Genomic DNA, 13,240 nt, shown 5'->3' on the forward strand with positions numbered 1-13,240 from the left:
CGCATGCCATCAAATATGGATGTTATGCAGTAACAATCTATACCTATTTGTTAGTTTTTGCCTGTAAAGAAGCACTTGTAAGAGTGGTGTTTATTTTTTTAAACATAAGTACCTACTTTAAGAAATGTGGCAGTTTTGTTGTATAGAGGGGGCAAAAGTACAGTTTCATGTGATAGTGAAACGAATGTTTATCAATAGTTGCATTTATCGTTTAACCAGTATTCATTTTGTGTACTTCATGACAAGTTAGTACAATTCAAGGAAGAAATGACAGACAAGTATCTGAAATAGTTTCGTAGCTATGTCTCCTACCGAGATGCAACATAAGGAAGTAATAGCAGTTCTGAAACTCATGCCGTCAAAATGTACACGTCTACTGTGTCATAAAACCACTTAAGCCTGTGTCATGCATTTGGAAGTTAGGTCAGTGGTGCAGATTTCGTCACAGTGACCAATCTGCTGTAGAAATATCTTTATCATCACTCGTCCTACCGTACCCTTTTAAGAAATGGGGATCAGAATTATTCAGTTTGTGTATGTATGCTTATAATCTTCCGCTCTATTTTACCAATAACGAAAGTTTCTCAGGGCTCGAAAAATTTTGAGACGATTGCTTCATTACACTTTTCGGCTGGGGGAAGAATCTCAATGGTACACTGTTGGTTTCATTTTTATAACTACATTTAGTAACATATACTTAACGATACGCAACTGAGCGCCTGGTCCTTGGTCCCTGCTGTCTCTCCGGCAATTTATAGCCCATCTTTTTCTTCGTTCTGGGTCGCTAGGAACTGCAAACATGCGAAAACCGTTTCTGCAGTGGTTGGTGGTTGGCGTAGTTAACAGATGAGTGGCCACCCATATTTACGACAAATTCTTCAGTACATTTAATTAGAAGTCTCCACTAGCATGGTGACTGATATGCGAACAAGTTTGAGTACTCTGTACTTTGGGGAGAACATGGCGGTCAGTTCAGCTCAAGTTATAGAAGTTCAGGGCCACTGCTAGCGCCATCTGCAGACTTTCTTTTATCTCATCTATCGTTGGAAATCTTCGTCCTTTCAAAGGGGTTTTCAACTTTGGAAATAAAGAGAAAAGTCAGTAGGTCTGGAGGGTACGGCGGATGAGACAGTGCAGTGATTTCATTTTTGTGCAATATTCACGCTCCAAAAGAGACGAATCTGCGGCTGCGTTATCGTGATACGAGAACCATAAATTGTCTCGTCACATTTCAGCCATTTCCATCTCATATTTTCTCGAAGGCGTCGCAACACGTCCCTTTAGTACCATTGATTGAGAATTTGTCCCTGGGACACGAATTTCGTTGACGTTCTTAACACGAGCGTCATCGGTAGACGTCGAAGGGCGTCCTGGACGAGGGTCACCTTTGATTTCGACCTGGTGTGTCTGTAAAGGTTTTCTCGAGTTTCACACAAAAATTTAATGTGGACACGTGGCTCCGCGAACTCTGCCATCACGAAATTCGCAAACTGTGTGACAGAACGTTCTACTGAATATAGCACTGAACAATAACAGATACAGGGGCGATTCTAGAAGTCGGTCAACGGGGGTGAGGGGGGGGGGGGGAGAAGGGGTGGGGAGAGGGGGTTTGGGGGAATTGAATATCGCTTAACAAAAGGAGAGTTGGAGCCCTCCACAGACAAATTGGTAAAATTTGGCTTTGCTTAAAGTAGTTTGTGGTAACTGTTTTGGAGTTCAGGGTGAAAAATGTGTATTAATAAATAATATGCCCATTTTAAGATAAATGATATTTATTGGCTAAGATAGTAAGCTATTTTCCGTTCTTATTCTTTTGTTAAAATGTGTTTGAAATACATGGCAACATATATAGCTACATAATTATAAAAAATGATTGAATCTGTTGGAGAAATACATTCGGCTGATTTCTGAAGTTATTTTATACAGTGTAATATGATGAGACTTTAGGGCTGGTGTCACACTCTCGGCGGTCATTTACACGGTCCAGTCACATTAACGTGACCCTCCCCTATGTTCGACGTCAACGTGCAATAACCACTTATATATGGCAGCTGGCAGCAATAGCAGTGGAAGGTGTCTCGAGGCGACACGGAAAACACTGCAGTCGTTGTCGTAATTCGGAAACGGAGCGATTTATCTGACATCCAAAAGAATATGATCGTTGCCTTTCTGACCATCGGTAGAATCATTTCCGAAAAGGCAAAGTATGCAAACTGTTAGTGTGCCGCTGTTGAAATGGTCACAGCGCATGGTCAGACATACAACGAAAGTTCTGGCAGTAACTCATTAAACCCAGGCGTGTACAGGGAAGGCTACCGCATTTCACTCCAACACACCATTGGCACGAAATTAGGAATGTTCCAGAAATTTTTGAACAGACCTCGTATATGTTAAGTTTCTCGCTATCGCCGTCGGCCATCAGTTGTGTTACAGAAGGGCGTCATCCTTAGTCGGAGTATTTTACAGAGTGCTGAAGCATTGAAGTACACTCCTCCATTTGCTTTCTACATCTACATCTACATCCATACTCCGCAAGCCACCTGACGGTGTGTGGCGGAGGGTACCCTGAGTACCTCTATCGGTTCTCCCTTCTATTCCAGTCTCGTATTGTACGTGGAAAGAAGGATTGTCGGTATGCTTCTGTGTGGTCTCTAATCTCTCTGATTTTATCCTCATGGTCTCTTCGCGAGATATACGTAGGAGGGAGCAATATACTGCTTGACTCTTCGGTGAAGGTATGTTCTCGAAACTTTAACAAAAGCCCGTACCGAGCTACTGAGCGTCTCTCCTGCAGAGTCTTCCACTGGAGTTTATCTATCATGTCCGTAACGCTTTCGCAATTACTAAATGATCCTGTAACGAAGCGCGCTGCTCTCCGTTGGATCTTCTCTATCTCTTCTATCAACCCTACCTGGTGCGGATCCCACACCGCTGAGCAGTATTCAAGCATTGGGCGAACAAGCGTACTGTAACCTACTTCCTTTGTTGTCGGATTGCATTTCCTTAGGATTCTTCCAATGAATCTCAGTCTGGCATCTGCTTTACCGACGATCAGATTTATATGATCATTGCTTTAAAACGGGAGCAGCCACAACAGACTTGTGATATGATATGAGGAGAAAACTTACAACTTGACGATTGATTCATAGTTTACTATAAAAATACAAATCAGCTGATGTGCTGCCTGTGTCAATATAACAGGTCTTTATCTGCTTGGAGCCTTGAAAATAGACAAATTAACAAGAAAAACAGTGTGTTTCAACAACAGTTTTCACACTTAACATTGTTGTTTGTTGTTGTGGTCATCAGTCCTGAGACTGGTTTGATGCAGCTCTCCATGCTACCCTATCCTGTGCAAGCTTCTTCATCTCCCAGTACCTACTGCAGCCTACATCCTTCTGAATCTGCTTCGCGTATTCATCTCTTGGTCTCCCTCTACGATTTTTACCCTCCACGCTGCCCTTCAATACTAAATTGGTGATCCCTTGATGCTCAGAACATGTTCTACCATCCGATCCCTTCTTCTAGTCAAGTTGTGCCACAAACTCCTCTTCTCCCCAATTCTATTCAATACCTCCTCATTAGTTATGTGATCTACCCATCTAATCTTCAGCACTGACTATTCATAATGTCTGAACAGTAGCATGATCGCCAATTAGAACATGATTTTTGGGCAGAGTTTCAAAAAATGTGAATCCGTAGGAGAATACTGGTCATTTTTTTGCAGCGTTCAACTACTTCTCACTTTTCGAGAAAAGCGCTGAAGGGTGGACAACGTTTTCTTTTATTCGTCCGCTTAATACTTTGATTATATTTATCTTCAAACTGAAGGAGTCAGAATTTTTCAATCTTTGTTCCATTTACTTTTGAATGCATTATGGGAGAGGCAGTGATCAATGTCTTACAAATATTTACTATTAAAAAACAGTCTTGATCACGATTTATTTATCAAGGTGACCGGTTTCGACTACTACTGTGGTCATCTTCCTACTATTGAGTAGGAACCTCTTTATGTTGGAGAATCACTAGTAGTAACTCTTTTGTATCGCTTGTGAATAAATAGTTGCCACTATTTAACCCTCGGAGACACTGGCATGACTCTGTAAAACTTAACAAATGTCTCTTTCGCGGCTACTATTTTTACCGCATTTCTAAATGTTCCACAGATTGCGTTAAATTGTAGACTATTGTTCTCAATTTCACTATCGGAATTTCGCCCTGTGTCTCAGGCGTTCATAGCTGGGAAACATTAATCAAAATGTTAGCTTCGCTAATCGTTAATCCGTTACTAGAAATGTTAACCTCGTTAAACGTTAAAGCGTTACGTTACAGGAGATTTATCAGCAGTTAAAGTTAACTTTATAATCGTTAACTCTTAATAGTGAAATGTCCAAGATTGATTTTTGTTTTTTGATTTTTCTGATCGGGCCTGCAAAGTTTGAAGTTTACCATGCTTGAGGGTATTTTTGTTCTCTCGCTGTAACTACATCAATGCGTGATTTTTGTTTAGTTTTTTTTACGTTGCAAAGAAACTATTGAAAACGGAGTTAAACGTTTATGCTTTTGTTTTTGTGCCATCCGTCTTGGTTCTTGTCATCTCTGCCTGCCTGGAGATTAACTTTAATACTACTAACATCTTTCATGTATGAGCAGTCAGTCTAGGTTTTATTATTCTCCGTTTTCTTCTCCTTCCCTGGTGAATTGGGTAATTTCAGCTCTTCCGGTCAAGAAGGCACAACCATCTCTTCGGATTTCTGTCCATCTCTGTTCACCCTCTAGTTTTTCAGTCAAACATTTATTTCGGAAGTCTGTTTTCAAGCAGTCTCTCCACATGTTCCCACCATCTGTTCCTGTTTACATTTATTTTCTTGCGTTTTGAATCGACGTTCATTTCATTTCCAGTATTTTTGTTTGAAAGCGATCTTGTGTGGTGCACCCTTTAACGGTGCAGTGAAATCTCCTTTTGCGCAAACTGGATCCTGCTTTTCGCTTTATTGATGTAAAGCATCATCAGTGGTGGTGATTTTCGCTTGATTTCTTGCTTATATCGGAAGTGCCATCTGCTATTACACCGTCATCTTATGTTCTTCTGTGTGTTGTGGCTGTGCTTAAAAAAACAGTGGTGTGCGTAAAAGGTGTGCTGTGAAAAATATGAGAAATGGATGGTGCTGCAGAACATCTAAAAATTAGACCAAAATTACCAGTGTATAAAACACAACACAACGATGTGCTAGCAGACGAAATTTCCCGATGTAAGCGAGAAATCGAGCGAAAATCACCACCACTGATGATGCTTTACATCAATAAAGCGAAAAGCTTCTGGTGGAAAAAAAATCACGCATTTTAGTAGTTTTAAAGACAGAACAAAAAGACCCTCAAGAATTGTAAAGCAACAACGGACAATGTTGTAGTTGTGGTCTTCAGTCCTGAAACTGGTTTGATGCAGCTCTCCATGCTACTTTATCCTGTGCAAGCTTCTTCATCTCTCAGTACCTACTGCAACCTACATCCTTCTGAATCTGCTTAGTGTAGTCATCTCTTGGTCTCCCTCTACGATTTTTACCCTGCACGCTGCCCTCCAATACTAAATTGGTGATCCCTTGATGCCTCAGAACATGTCCTACCAACCGATCCCTTCTTCTGGTCAAGTTGTGCCACAAACTTCTCCCAAATCTGATTCAATACTTCCTCATTAGTTATGTGATCTACCCATCTAATCTTCAGCATTCTTCTGTAGCACCACATTTCGAAAGCTTCTATTCTCTTCTTGTCCAAACTATTTATCGTCCACGTTTCACTTCCATACATGGCTCCACTCCATACAAATACTTTCAGAAATGACTTCCTGACACTTAAATCAATACTCGATGTTAACAAACTTCTCATCTTCAGAAACGCTCTCCTTGCCATTGCCAGTCTACATTTTATATCCTCTCTACTTCGACCATCATCAGTTATTTTGCTCCCCAAATAGCAAAACTCCTTTACTACTATAAGTGTCTAACTTCCTAATCTAATTCCCTCAGCATCACCCGACTTAATTCGACTACATTCCATTATCCTCGTTTTGCTTTTGTTGATGTTCATCTTATACCCTCCTTTCAAGACACTGTCCATTCCGTTCAACTGCTCTTCCAAGTCCTTTGCCGTCTCTGACAGAATTACAATGTCATCGGCGAACCTCAAAGTTATTATTTCTTATCCATGGACTTTAATACCTACTCCTAATTTTTCTTTTGTTTCCTTCACTGCTTGCTCAATATAGATATTGAATAACATCGGGGATAGACTACAGCCCTGTCTCACTCCTTTCCCAACCACTGCTTACCTCTCATGTCCCTCGACTCTGCCATCTGGTTTCTGTACAAATTGTAAATAGCCTTTCGCTCCCTGCATTTTACCCCTGCCACCTTTAGAATTTGAAAAAGAGTGTTCCAGTCAACATTGTCAAAAGCTTTTCTAAGTCTACAAATGCTAGAAACGTAGGTTTGCCCTTCCTTAATCTAGCTTCTAAGATAAGTCGTAGGGTCAGTATTGCCTCACGTGTTCCAACATTTCTACGGAATCCAAACTGATCTTCCCCGAGGTCGGCTTCTACTAGTTTTTCCATTCGTCTGTAAAGAATACGCGTTAGTATTTTGCAGCTGTGACTTATTAAACTGATAGTTCGGTAATTTTCACATCTGTCAACACCTGCTTTCTCTGGGATTGGAATTATTATATTCTTCTTGAAGTCTGAGGGTATTTCGCCTGTCTCATACATCTTGCTCACCAGATGGTAGAGTTTTGTCATGACTGGCTCTCCCAAGGCCGTCAGTAGTTCTAATGCAATGTTGTCTACTCCGGGGGCCTTGTTTCGACTCAGGTCTTTCAGTGCTCTGTCAAATGTCTTCACGTAGTATCGTATCTCCCATTTTGTCTTCATCTACATCCTCTTCCATTTCTATAATATTGTCCTCAAGTACGTCGCCCTTGTATAGACCCTCTATATACTCCTTCCACCTTTCTGCTTTCCCTTCTTTGCTTAGAACTGGGTTTCCATCTGAGCTCTTGATGTTCATACACGTGGTTCTCTTCTCTCCAAAGGTCTCTTTAATTTTCCTGTAGGCAGTATCTATCTTACCCCTAGTGAGATTAGCCTCTACATCCCTACATTTGTCCTCTAGCCATCCCTGCTTAGCCATTTTGCACTTCCTGTCGATGTCATTTTGAGACGTCTGTATTCCTTTTTGCCTGCTTCATTTACTGCATTTTTATATTTTCTCCTTTCATCAATTTAGTTCAATATTTCTTTTGTTTACCCAATGATTTCTACTAGCCCTCGTCTTTTTACCTACTTGATCCTCTGCTGCCTTCACTACTTCATCCCTCAAAGCTACCCATTCTTCTTCTATTGTATTTCTTTTCCCCATTCCTGTCAATTGCTCCCTTATGCTCTCCTTTAAACTCCGTAAAACCTCTGGTTCTTTTAGGTTATCCAGGTCCCATGTCTTTAAATTCCCACCTTTTTGCAGTTTCTTCAGTTTTAATCTACAGGTCATAACCAATAGATTGTGGTCAGAGTCCACATCTGCCCCTGGAAATGTCTTACAATTTAAAACCTGGTTCCTAAATCTCTGTCGTACCATTATATAATCTATCTGAAACCTGTCAGTATCTCCAGGCTTCTTCCATGTATACAGCCTTCTTTTATGGTTCTTGAACCAAGTGTTAGCTATGATTAAGTTGTGCTCTGTGCAAAATTCTACCAGGCGGCTTCCTCTTTCATTTCTTTGCCCCAGTCCATATTCAGCTACTACGTTTCCTTCTCTCCCTTTTCCTACTACCGAATTCCAGTCACCCATGACTATTAAATTTTCGTCACCCTTCACTTTCTGAATAATTTCTTTTATTTGATCATACATTTCTTCAATTTCTTCGTCATCTGCAGAGCTAGTTGGCATATAAACTTGTACTACTGTAGTAGGTGTGGGCTTCGTATCTATCTTGGCCACAATAATGCGTTCACTATGCTGTTTGTAGTAGCTTACCCGCATTCCTATTTTCCTATTCATTATTAAACCTACTCCTGCATTACCCCTATTTGATTTTGTGTTTATAACTCTGTAGTCACCTGACCAGAAGTCTTGTTCCTCCTGCCACCGAACTTGACTAATTCCCACTATATCTAACTTTAACCTATCCATTTCCCTTTTTAAATTTTCTAACCCACCTGCCCGATTAAGGGATCTGACATTTCACGCTCCGATCCGAGGAACGCCAGTTTTCTTTCTCCTGATGACGACGTCCTCCTGAGTAATCCCCACCCGGAGATCCGAATGGGGGACTATTTTACCTCCGGAATATTTTACCCAAGAGGATGTCATCATCATTTAATCATACAGTAAAGCTGCATGCCCCCGGGAAAGATTACGGCCGTAGTTTCCCTTTGCTTTCAGCCGTTCGCAGTACCAGCACAGCAAGGCCGTTTTGGTCATTGTTACAAGGCCGGATCAGTCAATCATCCAGGCTGTTGCCCCTGCAACTACTGAAAAGGCTGCTGCCCCTCTTCAGGAACCACACGTTTGTCTGGCTTCTCAACAGATACCCCTCCTTTGTGGCTGCACCTACGGTACGGCTATCTGTATCGCTGAGGCTCGCAAGCTTCCCCACCAACGGCAAGGTCCATTGTTCATGGGGAGGGGGGGGGGGGGGGGGTAAACGGACAATATGGCCACAGAAATGAAGGCTTTATGAATACCATAATTCATGTGCTCTCCATTCGCGTTGTTTCAAATGAAGGCTGGAAGTGTGAGCTCTAATTGTTAATTTTCTGTAGGCAGGCCCAGTTTACAATCGAAAAGCAGAAGTTTTACCGATCAGGATACAAAATTAACGTCATCACCTAAATGCGGCAACGGGTTTAGGTCAATTGTAGAGCTAGAATCCGATGCCATGATTTAGTTTCCACAATTACTTAACACGAACTCAGTAAACAAACAACAATATATAACCAATATCTAGTTATCATTCTCGCTCACTCTCGATTGTTTGCATCAGTCGCACGCCCCTCGGCGTAGTCACCCACGTACGTGACCCGAACACGATTCCCGCGGGCGACGCGGCTTGTTTTTTGGTCATAAATAGTGAGTACCTATTTAACTATTAACGGACTCACAACAAAATTGACGGAAGTTAAAAGTATCCGTCTCTGTTTTCCTTTTTTTTTAAAAATAAACGTAAAAGTTAATCCGTTACACGAAAAGTCAATTTCGTTACCTAACAATTGACGGATTAACGGTCTTGCACCCAGTTATGATTATATTACTGCGAGAGAGGTTTCGATAAAATTCGCGTAAAAAAAGGGGGGTTTCAAGGAAAAGCGGTATTGCGTCAGGCTGACAGTATCAGTTCTGGGCGTGCCGTGTAAACAGGACGCCAGAAATTGGATTTGAGTCTTCCGCAAGTTGCGCCGCGGCGCCAGCAGTCGGAGGCGGGCGGTTAAGGAGCTCAGCGCGAGCGGCTTACAATTAGCGGTCACGTGGTCAGCCGGCAGGCCGGGGCTTCCCCCTCCCTCCCCTCCCCCCCCTCCAACCTCCCTGCTGTGTCGGCGGCCGAGTTAGACAACTGACAGTCGCGACGCGTCGAGCGTCGCGGGAGCATACGGCAGGGGAGGTGGCTGTAGCTACAGCCACAGCTAACTACAAGTACAGCTACAGGCGCAGCGACAGGTGAGGCCTTTCCCTCCTACACTGCCCTGCAGCCGGCGGACACAGGGAGCGTCATCGCCCTAAACACGCTTTACTCTATCACCTGTCCGGCCTCTTCCCATACACACCCTGTACTCTGCTGTGTATCTCCACTCTCTAACACACTGCCCATCCTCCACCGTTTTGTTGCGAACAGAACTCTCATGATCGACAGTTTCCCTCGTAAAGCTGATTATTACCGTTTCCATTTACCCGAGCTGCAATTTATACGAAATAAAACCCTGAAACTCCACAAAATCTATATCGCTCTATAAAGGACTGATTAAAATAAAATCTTTCCCTATATTTTTAAAGATTTTTTAGCATTTAACAGTTTCACCCACTAACATCACATAACGGAAAACAAACTCATTTTTAAAATAATCGTACACGTTACATGTTCACCTTTCAGTCTTAAATACGTTAATCTGATATAAATTGTCCTTTGCGTTATTTCTTAAGGATATTTTGTATAATACACGTTCATTTTTGTACGCAACTTTTGACGTTAAACTATCATCACAAGTTTGACATACTGGAGTACTGACAAAATTCGAATACCTAATCATGTATTTAGGATGCCGAGTTACACTGAGGTGACTGTGATACCTCATAATATCGTGTCCGACCTCTTTCCCCCAACGTAGTGCAGCTATTCGATGTGGCACAGACTGCAATTCGAAGTCTCCTGCAGAAATATGGAGCCATTCTGCCTCTATAGACGTTCATGACTGCGAAATTGTAGCCTGTGCAGGGACCGACCTCTCGATTACGTGCCACAAATGTTCGATGGGAATCATGTTGGGCAAATCATTCACTTGAAGTGCGCAGAATGTTCTTGAATTCAGTCACGTACAATTGTGGCCCAGTGACAATTCCATCGTTGTTTGGGATCGTGATGTTCGTGAATGGCTACACATGCTTTCCGGCTACCCGAACATATCCGGTCAATGATTGATTCCGTTGGATCAGAGGACCCAGTATATTCCGTGTAAACACACACACACACACACACACATCATTATGCCGACACCGCCAGCTTGCACAGTGCCTTCTTGATAACTTGGTCCATGGCTTCTGCGCCGTACTCGAACCCTACCATCAGCTCTTACTAACTGAAATCGGTCCCCATCGACGTATATCAACAGCACCTTTCGGGAGCTGAGGGTTTCCGAAATGGAATGTCCCATGCTTCTAGGTCCAAGTACCATTCCGTGTTCAGAGTATGTTAATTCCCGTCGGGCTGCCATAATCACGTCGGAAATCTTTTCACGTGAATCACCTGAGTACAAATGACAGCTTCACCAATGTCTTGCACTATTATACCTGGTGTATGCGATACTACCATCATATCTCTATTAACATATCTCTATCCCATGACTTTTGTCACCTTAGTATACGACTGCCAGCAGTTCTTGAATGGAAGAGATTTGTGCAGTCTAGCAGTAAAGCAGTGAATGGTGAGGGAAGTACAGGAATTTTCTTATCATTCATTAATTCACCACTAAACCAATCCAGTCCCTTTCCCACGAACACTGGAAAGGTCATTGCAGTTATTATCACACTTATAAATTGTACCATTTCTGTCATTTTTTTTATAGAAGACTATTTTACATGATAACTCACATAACAACTGCTAATAAATATTAGCACAATGGACTCCCATTCGGGAGGACGACCGTTCGAACTCACGTCGGGCCATCCAGATTTAGGTTTTCGGTGATTTCCCTAAATCGCTCCAGGCAAATGCCGGGGTGGTTCCTTTGAAAGGATATTGCCGATTTTCTTCCCCGTCCTCGACGCAGTCATAGCTTGTATGTCAACCATTTCGGTCACAAATCATTTTTTTCCTGAAAAAAAAAATAATGGCTTTGCCATCCAGTTCTTCGAATTAAATTATGACATTTCAGGTGTATAAAATATTCAGAGGTGCCCCCAAGGGGGGGGATACAGCGCGTCCCCATTTTAATAAATGAAAAATTATGAGATTACTAAGATGGAAAAAAAACATTCCGGTGAAGTGCACGAGGAGACCCGATATTAAATATAAAGTAACGGCTTTATAGCGTTGAAGAAATTTTTGTTGCGCAACTGCAGCTGCTGATTGAGAATGAGGCTATCATTTCGAGAAATATGTTTAAAAATCTCTAATTCTTCAAGAATATCTAATCTACGCCCTTTCTTCTCGGTGTGCAAGATGCTGATATCGGAACTAGCTTTAAGCACGTGACCTGTAATCTGATGATGCGTCGGCAAAAGACGAGTTTTGGGGCTAGTTCCATTTTTTCTTAAAAGATATTCTATATGTGTGGTTGTAAAGGCACGCCCTGCTTGTCCTACGTAGTAAGAAGAGCAGGTATAACAAAAAATCTTATAGGCGCCAGAACTTTCTAAAGGGGAACGAATCGATTTTAAATAATGAATGAAGTTTTTTTCAAGTTATTATTGGTAGAAAAGTTGTATTTATTACGCAGAAGACGTTGGATCTGATAAGAGATGGCCCCCAAGAGAGGAATAGAGAAATATTTTTTGGGTTAGATTCAATGACAGAGGTGCCAAGGGTAGTAACTCTTCAAGTTTTCTTTCTGAGGGTGTCGTTTACCATGCCAGGTTTATACTCGTTATTAACTGTTATCGTTTTGAGTAAAGTGATTTCGTCGTCGAACTTTTCTTTCGAAAGTGGAATGGAAGTAGCTCGGTGAATAGCAGAGTGAGAGAAAGCGTTTTCATGAGACTGTGGATGCATACAAGACGCAGGAACGATCTGATCAGTATATGTTGCTTTCCGGAAAATATTTAATGACATTTTATTTTCTTCTGTTGTAAGCGTCAAGTCAAGAAAGTTTAATTGGCGGGCCTCGTTTTCAAGTTCGATGGTGGGAGATATTTCCTCATGAAGTTCACTGAAGAGATCATAAATACGGTCGATGCCATCCGCAGGCTCCTTGCAGATGACTAAAGTATCGTCAACGTATCTGTGGTAGGAGAGAACGCATAGTGATGTAGCTGAGAAACAGTTAAAATACTTTTCTTCTAGAGAGTTGATGAGAATATCGGCGCCGCGCGGGATTAGCCGAGTGGTCAAAGGCGCTGCAGTCATGGACTGTGCGGCTGGTCCCGGCGGAGGTTCGAGTCCTCCCTCGGGCGTGGGTGTATGTGTTTGTCCGTAGGATAATTTAGGTGAAGTAGTGTGTAAGCTTAGGGACTGATGACCTTATCAGTTAAGTCCCGTAAGATTTCACACACATATCGGCAAGAATTCCAGCTAAGGGATTTCCCATAGCAAGATCATCGGATTGTTGGTACAATTGTTCATTAAATTCAAAATATCTGTACTTGACTGTGATGAGTCATGAAGTCAGTGATTTGTTCATCTGACAAATCTTTTTTTACGATTGTAAGCGTTTCCTGTACAGGGATATTAGTATAAAGATTTTTGATGTCTAATGAAAACAACTTGGTGTATAAACGGTATTCTAAATATTTTATGGACTAAAACATGACTATTGGGA

At 41.9% G+C, this 13,240-nt stretch overlaps 1 protein-coding gene across 4 annotated transcripts in view; it reads left to right on the forward strand.

Moving 5' to 3' along the window:
* Positions 1-13,240, forward strand: part of LOC126291772 (1-phosphatidylinositol 4,5-bisphosphate phosphodiesterase) — a 372,603-nt gene that overhangs the window by 96,953 nt on the left and 262,410 nt on the right. The window contains exon 1 of one of the 4 annotated variants that reach the window (XM_049985459.1): positions 9,601-9,710. The exons of 2 other annotated variants lie outside the window; for them this stretch is intronic. The gene's annotated coding sequence lies outside the window, so the exon portion shown is untranslated. Of the gene's footprint in view, positions 1-9,600; positions 9,711-13,240 lie in introns of those variants that run through there. One more of the 4 variants, XM_049985458.1, reaches the window with a different exon arrangement.

This window comes from Schistocerca gregaria, chromosome 9 (genome assembly GCF_023897955.1).
Source record: "Schistocerca gregaria isolate iqSchGreg1 chromosome 9, iqSchGreg1.2, whole genome shotgun sequence".
NCBI classification, from domain to species: Eukaryota; Metazoa; Arthropoda; class Insecta; order Orthoptera; family Acrididae; genus Schistocerca; species Schistocerca gregaria.